Here is a 14,648-nt window from a genome sequence, read left to right on the forward strand (position 1 = left end):
CAAGAGGCCTTATTTAGAGAAAAGAAAGGGGACCAGTTGGGCAAGGGAAAGGGTTCAGGAAGGGTAACAGTACCAGCGAATATGAGCGAAGTAAAACAGTACTTCTGGAAACGGCATGAGAATTGGGTGTGGTTCCATTACCAGAGTGCTTGCCTAGTGTGCATGAAGTCCTGGGTTCAAGCCCCAGTACCACATAAAATGGTGGATTATTCTAGCACTCGGGAGACGAAGGCAGGAGGATCAAGAGTTCAAGCTCGTCAGTCCCAGCGGCATATGACTGTGGTCCCAGCACTCGGGAGGCAGAGGCAGGAGGATCTCTGTGACTTTGAGGCCATCAATCAAGTCCAGGACAGCCAAGGACTACACAGAGAAACCCTGTCTTGAAAAACAAACAGAAAGAGTTAAAGGTCATCCTCAGCCATATAGTTAGTTTTAGGCAAACCTGGGCTACAGGAGAGCCCGTTTCGGGTGTGGGTGCGGGGGAATAGATATGTTGTACATTTTTAATCCCAGCAAGAAGCAGAGAAAAGCAGATCACTGTGACTTTCAGGCCAGCCTGGTCTATATAGAAAGTTCCAGAACAGTCAGGGATATATAGTGAGATTCTAAACAAAAACAAAGGAAAGGGAAAGAAGAAAGAGAAAGAGAAAGGAAGGAAGAGTGTAATAATAAAACATTATTTTGTTGCTAAGTTAATAAAACTAGACTCTCATTAGTCTCAGTGTTTTTCACATTGTGTGTGTATGTGTGAGATATGTGTGTGTGTGTGAGATGTGTGTATGTGTGAGATATGTGTGTGTGTGAGATGTGTGTATGTGTGAGATGTGTGTGTGTGTGAGATGTGTGTATGTGTGAGATGTGTGTATGTGTGAGATGTGTGTATGTGTGTGTCTCCATACTTGGGAGTGAATCCACTGTCACATGCTTGCTACGTATTCATTATGCCAGCCCAGACCTTGGTTCATTTTACGTGTATGTATCTCTGTAAGTATATGTGCATGGGTATGTATGGGTGCCCCAGGAGGCCAAAATGGGACATCAGATCTTTGGAACTGGAGTTTTCAGGTGATGTGACTCAGCTGATGTGGGTGCTCAGATCTTAACTCCAATCCTCAAGATAGAACATACTCTTAACCAGTGAGCCATCTCTCTAGTCCCCCGTGTTTGTGTGTTGAGACACAGTTCTCGAGCTCTATTGTCCAGACTGGCCTTGAAGTTACAGCAGTTTTCCTGCCTGAGCCTCCAGAGTGCTGAGACCCACAGGCAGTGGACAAGAGAGAATACCCTGGCTCCAACAAGGTGGATGGTGAAGACCGATACCCAAGGTTGTCCTCCGACCTCCACACATGCACCAAGGCATAAGGGCACCTGCACACACAGATGGGCACAGTGATACACGCCTGTAATCCCAGCACTCAGGGAGGAACAGGCAGGCAGATCTCTGTGAGTTTGAGGCCAGCCTGGTCTACAAAGAGAGTTCCAGGACAGCCAAGGCTACACAGAGAAACCCTGTCTCAAAACAAACAAAAGTCAAAAACAAAAACTACAGGGTGTGGTAGCCCACGCCTTTAATCCCAGCACTCGGCAGGCAGAGGCAGGAGGATCTCTGAGTTTGAGGCCAGCCTGGTCTAAAAAGAGAGTTCCAGGACAGCCAAGGTTACATAGAGGGACCCTGTCTCGAAAAACCAATAACAACAACAACAACAATAACAGTAACAGAAAGAGCATCTTCTTTCACTTTCTCTCTCTCTCTGTCTTGTGTGCATGCACATGTGCACACACTTTTTTTTTTCTTGATTTTTTTTGGGGGGGGGGCGTTTCTAGACAGAGTCTCTCTGTGTGGCCTTGGCTGTCCTGGACTCGCTTTGTAGACCAGGCTGGTCTCGAACTCCCAGCGATCCGCCTGCCTCTGCTTCCCAAGTGCTGGGATTAAAGGCATGGGCAGCCACGCCCAGCACACACACACACACTTTTTAAAAAGAGTTTAAGTTATAGCTCAGCCCTTGTCTAGAATCCACCATTAAGTGTTTAGAGTGTGGCTCGGCCACAGAACACTGAGTGTGAAGGTGAGTGATGATCATCAGCTTGACAGCATCTGGGACAGCCTGGGAGACAGAGCTCTGGGCATTCCACTGGATGACTGTCTTAATAATGTTAATTGGTACCAGGCAGTGGCGGAGAAACCCTGCCCCGAAAAACAAAGCCCCAAACAGCAGAGAATGTTAAAGTGGCCGGCTGCTTCAAGCCCTGGTGAACTGTTTACCCCACCGTAAGGGACCAACCTTGAATCATGACCTAAAATATTTCCTTTGTCAGAGTATTTTATCATAGCACCAAGAAAGAAACTGGGGCTGGAGAGACGGCTCTGAGGTTAGGAGGCCTGGATGACCTTCCAGAGCACCATGTTTAATTGCCGGCACCCACATGATGTCTCAAAACTACTTGTTAAATCCAGTTATACTAGAGATTCCGTGGCCTTGTCTGGCCTCCTAGGGCACTGGATATGCATGTAGTACACAGATATATATGAAGGCAAAATATCCAAACATAGAAAATAAAGAGAAGAAAGAAGAAGAAATGGGCTGGAGAGAGAGCAGCAGCTAGCACAGGCTAGAGAGAGCAGCAGTTAGCACAGGCTAGAGAGAACAGCAGTTAGCACGGGCTAGAGAGAGCAGCAGCTAGCACAGGCTAGAGAGAGCAGCAGCTAGCACAGGCTAGAGAGAGCAGCAGTTAGCATGGGCTAGAGAGAGCAGCAGCTAGCACAGGCTAGAGAGAGCAGCAGCAAGCACAGGCTAGAGAGAGCAGCAGCTAGCACAGACTAGAGAGAGCAGCAGTTAGCACGGGCTAGAGAGAGCAGCAGCTAGCACAGGCTAGAGAGAGCAGCAGCTAGCACAGGCTAGAGAGAGCAGCAGTTAGCACGGGCCGCTCCTACAGAGGACTCAGGTTTGGTTCCCAGCACCTCTGAGGCAGCCACAAATGTCTAGTACGCCAGTGCTATAGGATCTAACGCCCACTTCTGGCCTCCATGGAGTCCAGGCACACACATGACACACATCCATCCATCCAGGCAAACACTCATACACATTACAAACCAACCTTTTTTAAAAAAAGAAAGGAAAAGGCCAGGCATGGCGGTGCACGTCTTTAATCCCAGCGCTCTGGAGGCAGAGGCAGGTTGACCAGAGTCCAGCCTGGTCTACAAAGAAAGTTCCAGGATAGCCAGGGTTATTACACAGAGAAACCATGTCTCAAAAAAAAAAAAAAAAAAAAAAAAAAAACAGAAGAAAGGAAAGAAGGAAGAGGCAAAGACAGCTAGCATGCATCTCCTCAAGTTCAATTCCCAGCACCTAAAACAAGCAAGACACTTGCGAAGCGGTAATCCAGACCTAAAACGGGGCTAGTATGACAGAAGCCTCCACCCATGAAGCTCCACACACAGCTAGCAAGCCTGTGAGAGCCTCTCCCAGCATCTTCTGGATCCCTCCCAGCCCCGAGAACAGTCTCAGGCCTTCCACACAGCTGTACATTAACAACTGATTTCCTTCCGAGCCTGCAGATGCGTGAGATGAACTCCTGTTTCCTTCATCTGTTTATCTTTAGAGCCTGGCATGCTGCTGAATGAAAGAAAAACATTCCCTGGAAAAATCAAAATGACTACTGTAGGATATTCCAAGACCTGACCCGTCTGTTTGGCTTTGGCTGTACGGTTCTCACTCATACGCGAGACCAGCCGGCCAAAGGCTGCTGCCTGCCCTAATCTTGTGTTTTGAAAACATGTTCGAGATTGAGGCAGGGTCTCACTGTAACCCAGGCTGCCTCATCACTCACCATGTAGTCTCCCAAATTCTGGGGTTATAGGGGGTGAGCCACCATGCCCCACTTTTGCTCTCATCGTCTGAAGGAAACTGATGTGTCCCTAATGACGGGTGACCTCACTGTTTATGGGAGCCTTGCAGAGCCCAGGACAGGGTCCAAGCAGATGGGAAGCACCATTATAATATTTGTGCTGACTTTGTTTATAAAGTGGACACACCCCGAAGCATCCAAGTCTAGTAATGTTAACATCTTCTTCCTTTTTGTGGGCGTAGGGGGTAGGATCTTGCTATGTGTCCCAAGATGACCTTGAACTCACATCTCCTGCATCATCTTTTTTTTTTTCTCTGTGTAGCCTTGGCTGTCCTGGACTCACTTTATAGACCAGGCTGGCCTCAAACTCACAGTAATCTAACTGCCTCTGCCTCCTGAGTGCTGGGATTAAAGGTGTGTGCCACCACGCCCAGCATGTATCATCAATTCTAATACTGTGATGACCAGTGTCCATGACCATGCTCCTAGCCCAGGCAAACCTAACATGCTTTAGGAGAACAGATTTGGTGCCAGGGACAGCATTGTGACACAAGCCTGCAATTCCAGCACTTAAGGACTAAAGGTAGTAGGATCGATGCCAATCTTGGCTATGCAGAGTTCGAGGCCAGCCTGAGCTATCTGAGCTTTCAAAACAATAAGAGAGAACATATTGGGGCTAGAGAGATGGCTTAGCAGTTAAACAGAGCACTGCTCTCGCAGAGGACCCAAGTTCCATTCCCCGCACCCACATTGGGCAGCTCACAACCGCCTGCAACTCCAGTTCCGGAGGACCCAAAGCCTCTGGCTTCCATGGGCATCTGCACTCAGTGGCATGTTCCCATACACATCAGTTGACTATATCTGGGATCAACTAAAACCTGAGTCGCTGGCCATTTCCATGGGGGAGTTTATTGATTGGATCATGTGTGAGAAGATTGCCCTAAATCTGGGTTCACCTTCTAATGGCCGCCCACAACAGAGGACAGGCGAGAAGGAAACTTTTGCTTTTGCCTGTTTGCCCTTCACTCCCATTGGCAAGTTCATCTGCCCTGCTGCTGAGGTGTTCCTTTGCTGGTATTAGAGCCGCCTCCTCCAAGATTCCAGCATAGAATGAAGAGCAGCCACTCTTTAGGAATCCTTGTGGACAGAATAATGTCTGGGTCCTTGGCCTTTCCAACACACACACACACACACACACACACACTCATTGCATGAGTTCTGTTCCTTTAAAGAACCCTGACTGATTACACATACATACACATACTTGAAAGTAAATCTTATGTATGTGTGTATACACACACATATATATATACATATATATATGTATATACATAGCTTCTAGGCTTACTAAAAAGTCCTTCTAAAGGGAGCTGGGGAGATGGCCCAGTAAAGTCCTTGCTACGCAAGCATAAGGACTTAAGCTTACATCCCCAGCATGCACATGAAAGCTGGGCATGGCTTTGCACACCCGTAACCCTGGACTCACTGGCCAGACAGCCTAGCAGAATCAGTAAGCTCCAGTTCAGTGAGAGACTCCCGCCTCAAATATGTGGAGAGTGGCTGGACGGCAGTGGTGCATGCCTTTGGTTCCAGCACTCAGAAGGCAGAGGCAGATGGAGCTTTGTGATTTCAAGGCCAGCCTGCGCTCCAGAGTGAGTTCAGGACAGCCAAGGCTAACACAGAGAAACCCTGTCTTGGGGAAAAAAATTTTATTTATTTATTATATATACAGTGCTCTGCCTGCATGTACACTTGCACACCAGAAGAGGGCGCCAGATGTCTTTATAGATGGTTGTGAGCCACCATGTGGTTACTGGGAATTGAACTCAGGACCTCTGGAAGAGCAGCCAGTGCTCTTAACCTCTGAGCCATCTCTCCATCCCAAGACCCCTTGTCTTAAAAAACCAAAATAAAGAAAAAAAAGTGAAGAGTGATTAAGGAAGATAATGTCTTCCGTCCTCCATACACATTTGCATGGGACACACACACACACACACACACACACACACACACACACACAGTAAAAAAGAAACGAAAGAGAATGAAGAGACACGTTAACCATCTTCTAAGCAGGGCCCTAGTGTCCTACAGCAGAGTGGGAATGAAAAGGAAAACCTTTCCCTGCCCAGCTCCACCTCCAGGGGACCGCTCAGGCCCAGCCGGAAAACACTCACTTCCTGCCTCTGACTATAAGATGCATTATGTCACATGGGGAATGTTCCAAATCCTATTTATGGGAAAAAGAGGTAATATTGGAGGCAACAAGAGGGGAGGCCAAGTCCTGCCTGGAGCTGGAAGACGCCCAACGGCGCCTTAAGAAGCCTTGCAGTTCCACTGGGACAGACACTTTCAAGTCCTGCCTCCCTGCCTTGGGCATCAGCTCTCAGAGTCTGAGTCTCCAGCAGCTCTCGTGGGGGACAGTACAGGATGTTCTCATGAATCATCCCAAATTTGATGAACAGTCCCAGAACCAATGCCAAGGTCAAGTTTGAAACCTGAATATGGATTTCATCTGGAGTGTGATGAGGGTAGCTGGCTCTGCTGCCGGAAGTTGCACATTTGGGCTGTAGCAGAATGAAAAATGGTGTTTTCGATGCTGGGAGCCCAGGCCTAGAATATTCCAGGGTATCCCAGTGAGGAGCCATGGACATGGCTCAGTGGTAGAGCCCTAGTCCAGCATGCACCGGATGAGGTGGAATGCAGGAGCTAAGGAAGAAGACAGATGGGGCTGGAGAGATGGCTCAGTAGTTAAGGAACTTAGTGCTCTTTTACTTATTTATTTAATGTATATGACTGTTCTGTCTGCATGTGTGCCTGCCGGCCAGAAAAGAGCATCAGATCACATTATAGATGGTTATGAGCCACCATGTGGTTGCTAGGACCTGAACTCAGGACCTCTGGAAGAGCAGCACAGTGCTCTTAACCGCTAAGCCATCTCTCCAGCCCAGGACTTGGAGCTCTTACAGAGAACCTAAGTTTGGTTGCCAGCACGTTGGACAGCTCACAACAGCCTGTGACTCCAGCACCAGGGATCCAGCGCCCTCTTCTGGCCTTCACAGGCATCTACGTTGACATGCACAGCCACATACGCATACTTTAAAAAATAATACAATGTGAAAAAAGAAAAGAAAGAAATGTTTCAAAAGGAATAAGATACTTTGAGAACATTTAATACTGCAGAAGAAGCTGCTTAGGATTCAAGACTATAGATTTTGAAATACTCAAACTAATGTAAAATCAAGGCAGAGAGAATGTCACTCGGAGCATGTACTAGGTACCCAGCACTGTGCTGATGAACACTTTCCATCCTTGACCGGAAGAAATCCACACACAAAGGGCAGGGTGTGTGACTCGGGTGCTAGAGTGCTTGCCCAGTTTGACGGGAGTACTGGGTTCCATCCCCAGTACTGCATAAACACCCCATGGAGGTGCCACAGCTGTACCCCCAACACTGGGAGTGGGGGGGCAGAAACAAGAATAACAAAAGTTTAAAGTCATTCTCAGCTATAGCATGATGTTGAGGTCAGCCTGTGTCACCTGAGACCCTAGGTCAAAAAGAAAATAATTATTAACGACCTTGTGAAGACAGGGATGTAATCAGTACTCGGGAGGCTGAGGCAGGAGGATCCCAGGACAGCCTGGGATCCAGAAGATCTTATCTGAAAAGAAATTTTGGGGGGCAGCATGATAGCTCAGAGGGTTAATGTAATTTTAGGCAAGGCTTATGATCTGAGTTCAAGTCCCAGGGCCCACTTGGTGAAAGAGAAGCTACTCCTTCAAGTCTGGGCTTTTCTGTTTTGTTTTTTAGTTTTTCAAGACAGGCTTTCTCTGTGCAGCCTTGGCTATCCTGGAACTCACTCTGTAGATCAGGCTGGCCTCATACTCAGAGATCCGCCTGCCTCTGCCTCCCAAGTGCTGGGATCAAAAGTATGTGCCACCACGCCCCACAGCCTGGAAACGTTTTCTGACTTCTGTATCTTCCCCGTGGCTCTTGTGCACACATGTTAAATAAATGTGATTAAAATTTAAATGTTTTCTTGTAGAGCTTTGAGCAGTATAACGCAAAGATAAAGATTTCTAGAATAAATTCCTTCTGGTTTCTGAGATCTTGGAACACATCAGAGGAGTTTTGAATATCACATGAGGGACTCAAGCAGAAGACAGGAAATAGCTACCCTGGCAATTGTTCCGTAACAGGCTAAAACAGAAATATTTAACAAAGAGAAAGCCTGGAGTTTATCCCAGCAAACTGCTTTATTTGAACAAGTCCTAAGTGGTGCTCAAAGCATCCCTAAGATGCTAAATAGCTTGCAAGCTATTTATACACACTTGATTACCCCAGTTTTTCATTAAGCATTTTTCCTTGACAGACCTCGGACAAAACCCCACAGGGATTCACGGTAATTCACTGGAATTAAAGCAGCAGCCCACAACCTTTTACGCTTGTCTATTATTTTGGGGTGCACATGTGTCTGGGCCACAATCGTCAAGTGGAAGTCAGAGCACAACTTTGGGGATTCCACCATGCGGGTACTGAGGATCAGACTCAGTTTGTCAAACTTGGTGGCATATTCCTAGAACTTAGGATATTTTATTAGGGGCCATAGTGATGGCTCAGCAGCTAAGAGTAATGCCTGCCTCTCCGCGGGGGGCTGGAGTTCCCACCACTTGCATCGAGTGACCCATGATGACCTAAAACTCCAGCTACAGGTGGACCCGACATGTCTGGTCTCTGCTGCCATCTTCACTTCACACACACACACACACACACACACACACACACACACGTCATATATATCCCATTCTACGGGATCCAATGTTCTCATCTCTGTGGGCACTGCACACATGTAGACATGTAGGACACTAACATATATACAGGCAAAACATTCATACACATAAAATAAAATTAAAACCTTAAAAAATAAAAACAAACACGTTATGATTCTTTCTTGTCTGCTATAAATTCTTGATGAGTTACTTCAAATGTTATTTTTGTTCTAATTTGGTAATTTTCAGTCTTTTCTATTAATGTTAATATATAATATATACACAAAGATGTGTGTGTGTGTGTATGTGTGTGTATGTGTGTGTGTGTGTATGTGTGTGTGTATGTGTGTGTGTATGTGTATGTGTGTGTATGTGTATGTGTGTGTGTATGTGTGTGTGTATGTGTGTGTGTATGTGTGTGTGTATGTGTGTGTGTGTATGTGTGTGTGTGTGTATGTGTGTGTGTGTATGTGTGTGTGTATGTGTGTGTATTCCATTCCAGGGGATCTGGCTCCCTGGGTACCTGTACACATATAATACACACACAGTTTGTAAAAATATATGTTGGTCTTTTTGTTATTGTTTTTTGAGACAGGGTTTCTCTGTGTAGCCCTGGCTGTCCTGGACTCGCTTTGTAAACCATGCTGGTCTCAAACTCACAGCGATCTGCTAGCCTCTGCTTCCCAAGTGCTGGGATTAAAGGTGTGCAACCATCACGCCCGGCCTAAAAATAAGAATTTCTTAAAACAAGAGAATACACAGATGAGGTCAAGATGGCCGAGCCAACTCAGTGGCCTGAGGTACTGAATTCAGAATAATCTCTCAGAACCATGAGTCTATTTCATTGCTTCACTTGTTATACAAAATACATTAACTTCTGGCCAGGTTTATCTGTAATCCACTTCCTTGTGTTTGAGCAAATAAGCAAGACTATGTGAACTCTAGTGCTTCATCATCTTCTCAGGTATCTGTGCACACTGGGGTTGCAGGTGTGCCCGAGTCGGCTGTTTGACTGGCCCGCGCACAGGGCCCCGGCTCACACTCCAGCAACAGACGCAAGCGGACACAAGTTGATGTGTGTTATGTGCCGCGCGGCTTTAAGGATCGTATCCCGCCGTATGAAAAGAATGCAAATGGAAAACTGATCGAATGTGAATTAAAAGCTGGACATGGGGCTGGTGAGACGGTTCAACAGGTAAAAAAAAAAAACAAAAAACAAAAAACAACAACACTGTTTGCAAGCGTAAAGACCTGCAGCCGGTCCCTGAAAGTTGCATGGTGCAAAGAGAGAACTGACTCCCACAGGTTTATCCTCTGACCTCCAAAATTACATACTTCAAAATCCTCTTCTCTCACCCCCCCAGACACGGGGTGTGTAGCCCTGGCTGTCCTGGAACTCACTCTGTAGACTGGCTTCGAAATCACAGAGATCTGCCTGCCTCTGCCTCCCGAGTGCTGGGATTAAAGGCCTGAGCCACCACTCCGGGCTTCAAAATCCTCTTTTTAAAAAAAAAAAAAAAGGCCAGACATAGTGATGTATGTTTGTAATCCCAGCACCCAGGTGGGTGAAGCAGAGTTGCCAAGAGTTCCAGGTCAGTCAGAGTTTGTCTCAGCCAGGCACCGTGATGCATGCCTGCAGTCCCAGCACCCAAGAAGGCAGAGGCAGGCGGGTTTCTGTGAGTTCGAGGCTAGCTGGGCCTGCAAAGAAAGTCTATGACAGCCAAGGCTACACAGAGAAACCCTGACTCAAAAAAACAAAAAAAGCTTGTTTCAAAAAAGAAATTGTGTTTCACCATAAATGTGTGTGTGTGTGTGTGTGTATTTATTTATTTATATCATTATATATATAACTTCACATACTATGAACAAAATGTGGAGTTTAGTTGGAGAGTGGGGAGAAGGGAGGAAGGAAAGGAAAAAGATAGAAACAGGGAGACAAAGACCTCAAGAAACTAACCATTGAAGAAAATGTGAAGGCTTCTCGGAAGCAGCTTATTTGCCTAGATGGACATGGGGCTCCCTCTTCTGGCAGGTCTGATCCTTGCACGCAAGGATGCTGAAGGTTCACGCTGCCTTCAGTGGCATCACCACCACTGCTGCTTTGCAGTTCACCTTTAGGTTAGAGTTTTCTACTGAAATCTTTTTATGTGATGCTGGGGGAATGAAAGCACTGAGGCATGCTCCCGCCCCCCAAACAACTTGTGTGTTGCTATGGATTGAACCCAATTCCTAACGTGTTTGTTGTTGTTTTTCAAGACAGGATTTCTTTCTTTCTTTCTTTTCTTTTCTTTTTGGTTTTTTGAGACAGAGTTTCTTGGATTCTTTGTAGACCAGACTGGCCTCAAACTCACAAAAATGCACCTGCCTCTGCCTCTAGAGTGCTGGGATTAAAGGCGTGCGCCACTACACCTGGTTTGAGACAGAGTTCCCCTGTCAGCACGGGCTTGCCACCACCAAGCCCGGTTCAATCCCTGGACCCCGTATGTCTGAGAGAAGTGACTCCCGTAAGTTGTCCCATGGACTCTACCTCTGTGCAAGGCCATGTGCATGTACACACATCTGTAATGAAAGAACTTTTAAGAAAACTTTTTTTTTTTTTTTTTTTTTTGAGACTGGGTTACTATGTAGTCTTGGCTAGCCTCGAACTATATAAACTAAATTGGCTTCAAACTCAGAAATCCACCCGTCTCTGCCTCTCATTCCTCCTCAGGTTTCTTTTTTTTTTAATTGTACAAATAGCTCTTTAATGAAGGGTTGAGTTTGAAGTACAAATGAAAATTAGACGCCTCTTAACTGATGAGTTTTGATAACATATACACACACATAATTATAGTGACCTCCACACTAGCACTGTAGCACACACCCGCTCACTCATGCACACAAGAAATATTTAATAATTTCTTAAAAAGGAATACTTGTATTAAATAATGTTGCAGGATATTTGATCCCAGAGATTGTGACTGTAAAAACCTGTCTTTTGTTTAGCATGGTTGAGCCCTAACACACCTTTAACCCAAGAACTTTGTTTATTGTAGACAGGTGATTAAGGTATGGTTCAGACAGCTCTAGTACACACCTTTATTTGAAGAGCTTTCTGTACACAGGATTTAATACAATTAACCCTAGATCAAGAGACAGAGCAAGAAACCAGCTGACAGGAGCTAAAGAGTTAAGAGAGTCTTTTGAGTCTTTGAGTTGAGGGTTCCCCCCTCCCACAAGACAGGGTTTCTCTGTGTAGCCTTCGCTGTTTTGGACTCACTTTGTAGACCAGGTTGGCCTCGAACTCACTGAGATCCAACTGCCTCTGCCTCCCGAGTGCTGGGATTAAAGGTGTGCACCACCACCACCACCCGGCTGAGTTGAGGGGTATTTAAGACAGCGTGTAGGGCTGGAGAGATGGCTCAGAGGTTAAGAGCACTGGTTGCTCTTCCAAAAGTCCTGAGTTCAATTTCCAGCAACCTCATGATGGCTCACAAAAATCTATAATGTGATCTGGTTCCCTCTTCTGGTGCGCAGATACACATGCAGGCAGAGCTCTGTATACATAATAAATCTTTTTTTTTTTTTTTAACTATATTAAAAAAAAAAAAAAAAAAAAAACCAGCATGTAGAAGCAACACTCTTTGGCTCTAGCTCCTCACCTCCTTGGCCTTTTGGCTTTTTGGGCTAGCAAGCCTTTGGCCTTGGGTTTTTTGGCCTTTTCCATCAGGACATGGGCTGAGTAGGAAGGGCAGCTGGTGCTTTCTCTGCCTCTCTGAGCTAACAGGTTTTTCACTCTAACACATGGCTCCTGGTAAAATAGAACAATTTGGAATTTTCATTTAAAACAACAAAATCATTGTTTTGAAGACAGGGTTCCTCCGCGTAATCCTGGCTATCCTGGACTCTTTGTAGAGCAGGATGGCCTCGAACTCACAGCGATCCCCATGCCTCTCCCTCCCCGAGTGCTGGGATTACAAGTGAGTTTGCCACCACGCCCGGCCAATAATAGATCGTTATGCGACTTGGTTTTACGTATAGGCACAAATATAGACTGACTACTCAGACATAACAGAATTGTTCTGTAGGATTCTCCAGATTAACTGTATTTATTTATTCACTTACTATTTGTGCAGGGAGGCCAGAGGACAATTTTTAGGAACTAATTCTCACCTTCCACATGTGAACTCAGGCTGTCAGGCTTGGCGGTGAGCGACTTAACCACTGAGCCCTCTCACCAGGCCAATTTACCCATGTGCGTTTTTTAACTTACTTTTTACCCTCCACAGCCTTGCAACCACCTAATGACTTCAAGACCTCGTCATTCGTGCCAATTGTTTTCAAGAAAGGAAATCATGATCTCCAGATGTGAATAACAAGCCCGACATTTTCTACTAGGCATAGCTGCTAAAAGCAAAATAAATGTATTGTTTGGTTCTTGAGGGCAGCAGCTGTAGGGGATGTGGAGCAACACAGAAGCCTAGGAACTGATTTCTTGCCTGGCATGCTGGAGGCCTTGTGTTCATCCCCAAGGCCAACACAGGTGTAATGGTCCAGGCCTGTAGTTGTGGCACTCCAGAGGAAGAGGTGGAGTTGCAGGTCATCCACAGCTACCATTTTTTCCGGTATATAAGACGACCCCCAACTTTAACTTTTCCAGTTACAATACAGAGTTTGGAATATACTTGTATAAAACACAGTGCTCTCACCCCAGCACCTGGGGTTCTAGGTCCTCAGCCAACAGTGAGTTTAAGCCATGCCTGGGCTACAGGACTGGAGAGATGGCTCAGAGGTTAAGAGCACTGTCTGCTCCTCCAGAGGCCCCAAGTTCAAATTCCCAGCAACCACATACATGGTGGCTCATAACTATCTATAATGTGATCTGATGCCCTCTTCTGGTGGGCAGGCACACATGGCAGGCAGAACATTGTATACATAATTGTATACATATAGAACATTGTATACAGCTCAGGCTGGCCTCAAACTCAAAACCACAAAAGCAACCAACCCTTCTGCTTCAGGAGTGCTAGGATTATGGGTTCTGAAGAACCGTATTTCTGTACTATTTCTCTCAAATGTTTATAAAAGGCCTTCTTTGAAGCCATATGCCTGGTTTTGTTCCTTTGTTCTGCTTCTGAATGCTGGGATTACAGCTGTGAGGCACTATGTCCAGCTTTCTTGGTGTTTGGAGTCTATCATCTAGCCCAGGCTAGCCCTAACCTCTAGACACTTCCGCATCTCTGCCTTCCAAGTTCCAGGGTCGCTGGGCATGGTGGCGCACGCCTTTAATCCCAGCATTTGGGAGGCAGAAGCAGGCGATCACTGTGAGTTCAAGGCCAGCCTGGTCTACAAAGCAAGTTCAGGACAGCCAAGGCTACACAGAGAAACCCTGTCTTAAAAACAACAACAAAAAACCCTAAGTGCCAGGGTCACGTGTGTGCCACCTCACCCAACCGGAGATGATTGCTTGGCAAGGACCCTGCACACCTGGAGGCTCAGGTGGGGACGATGCTCAGGCAGGTGTGTGTAGGCCAGATCAGCCTGAGGTGTCCCTCTCTCCCACAGCCACCCACCTTTTTTCAGACAGGCTCTTTCACTAGTCTGCACTTTACCAATTAGGCTAGACCTGCTGGCCAAGTTCCTGGGACTCAACCCCCCTCCTGGTACTGTAACAATCGCAGCATGATGGGCGGCTGTCATGGGCTCTAGGAATCAAACTCAGTCCAGGCTTGCACAGAAAGCATGCTGCTGCTTCCCTAGCCCCCTTTCTGTCTCCTGGGACAGTCTTGCTTTGGATTCCAGGTTGGTCTAGAACTGAATTCATAGACCAGGCTGTGTTTGAACTCATGAAACGGCACAGGCTGACCTGGAATTCAGGCCTCAGCCTCCTGAGTGCTGGGTGTCTGGTACCATACTTGGCCTCAAAGCATTAATTCAGAATCTGGAGAGAGAGAAAAGGGGCTCAAGAGCTCAAGGAAGGGGGGAGGGGAAGGAGGAGGAAAGGAGGAAGGGGGAAGGGAAGGAGGAGGAAGGGAGGAAGAGGGGAAGGGAAGGAG

Source organism: Acomys russatus, chromosome 19, assembly GCF_903995435.1.
Source record: "Acomys russatus chromosome 19, mAcoRus1.1, whole genome shotgun sequence".
In the NCBI taxonomy this organism is placed as follows: Eukaryota; Metazoa; Chordata; class Mammalia; order Rodentia; family Muridae; genus Acomys; species Acomys russatus.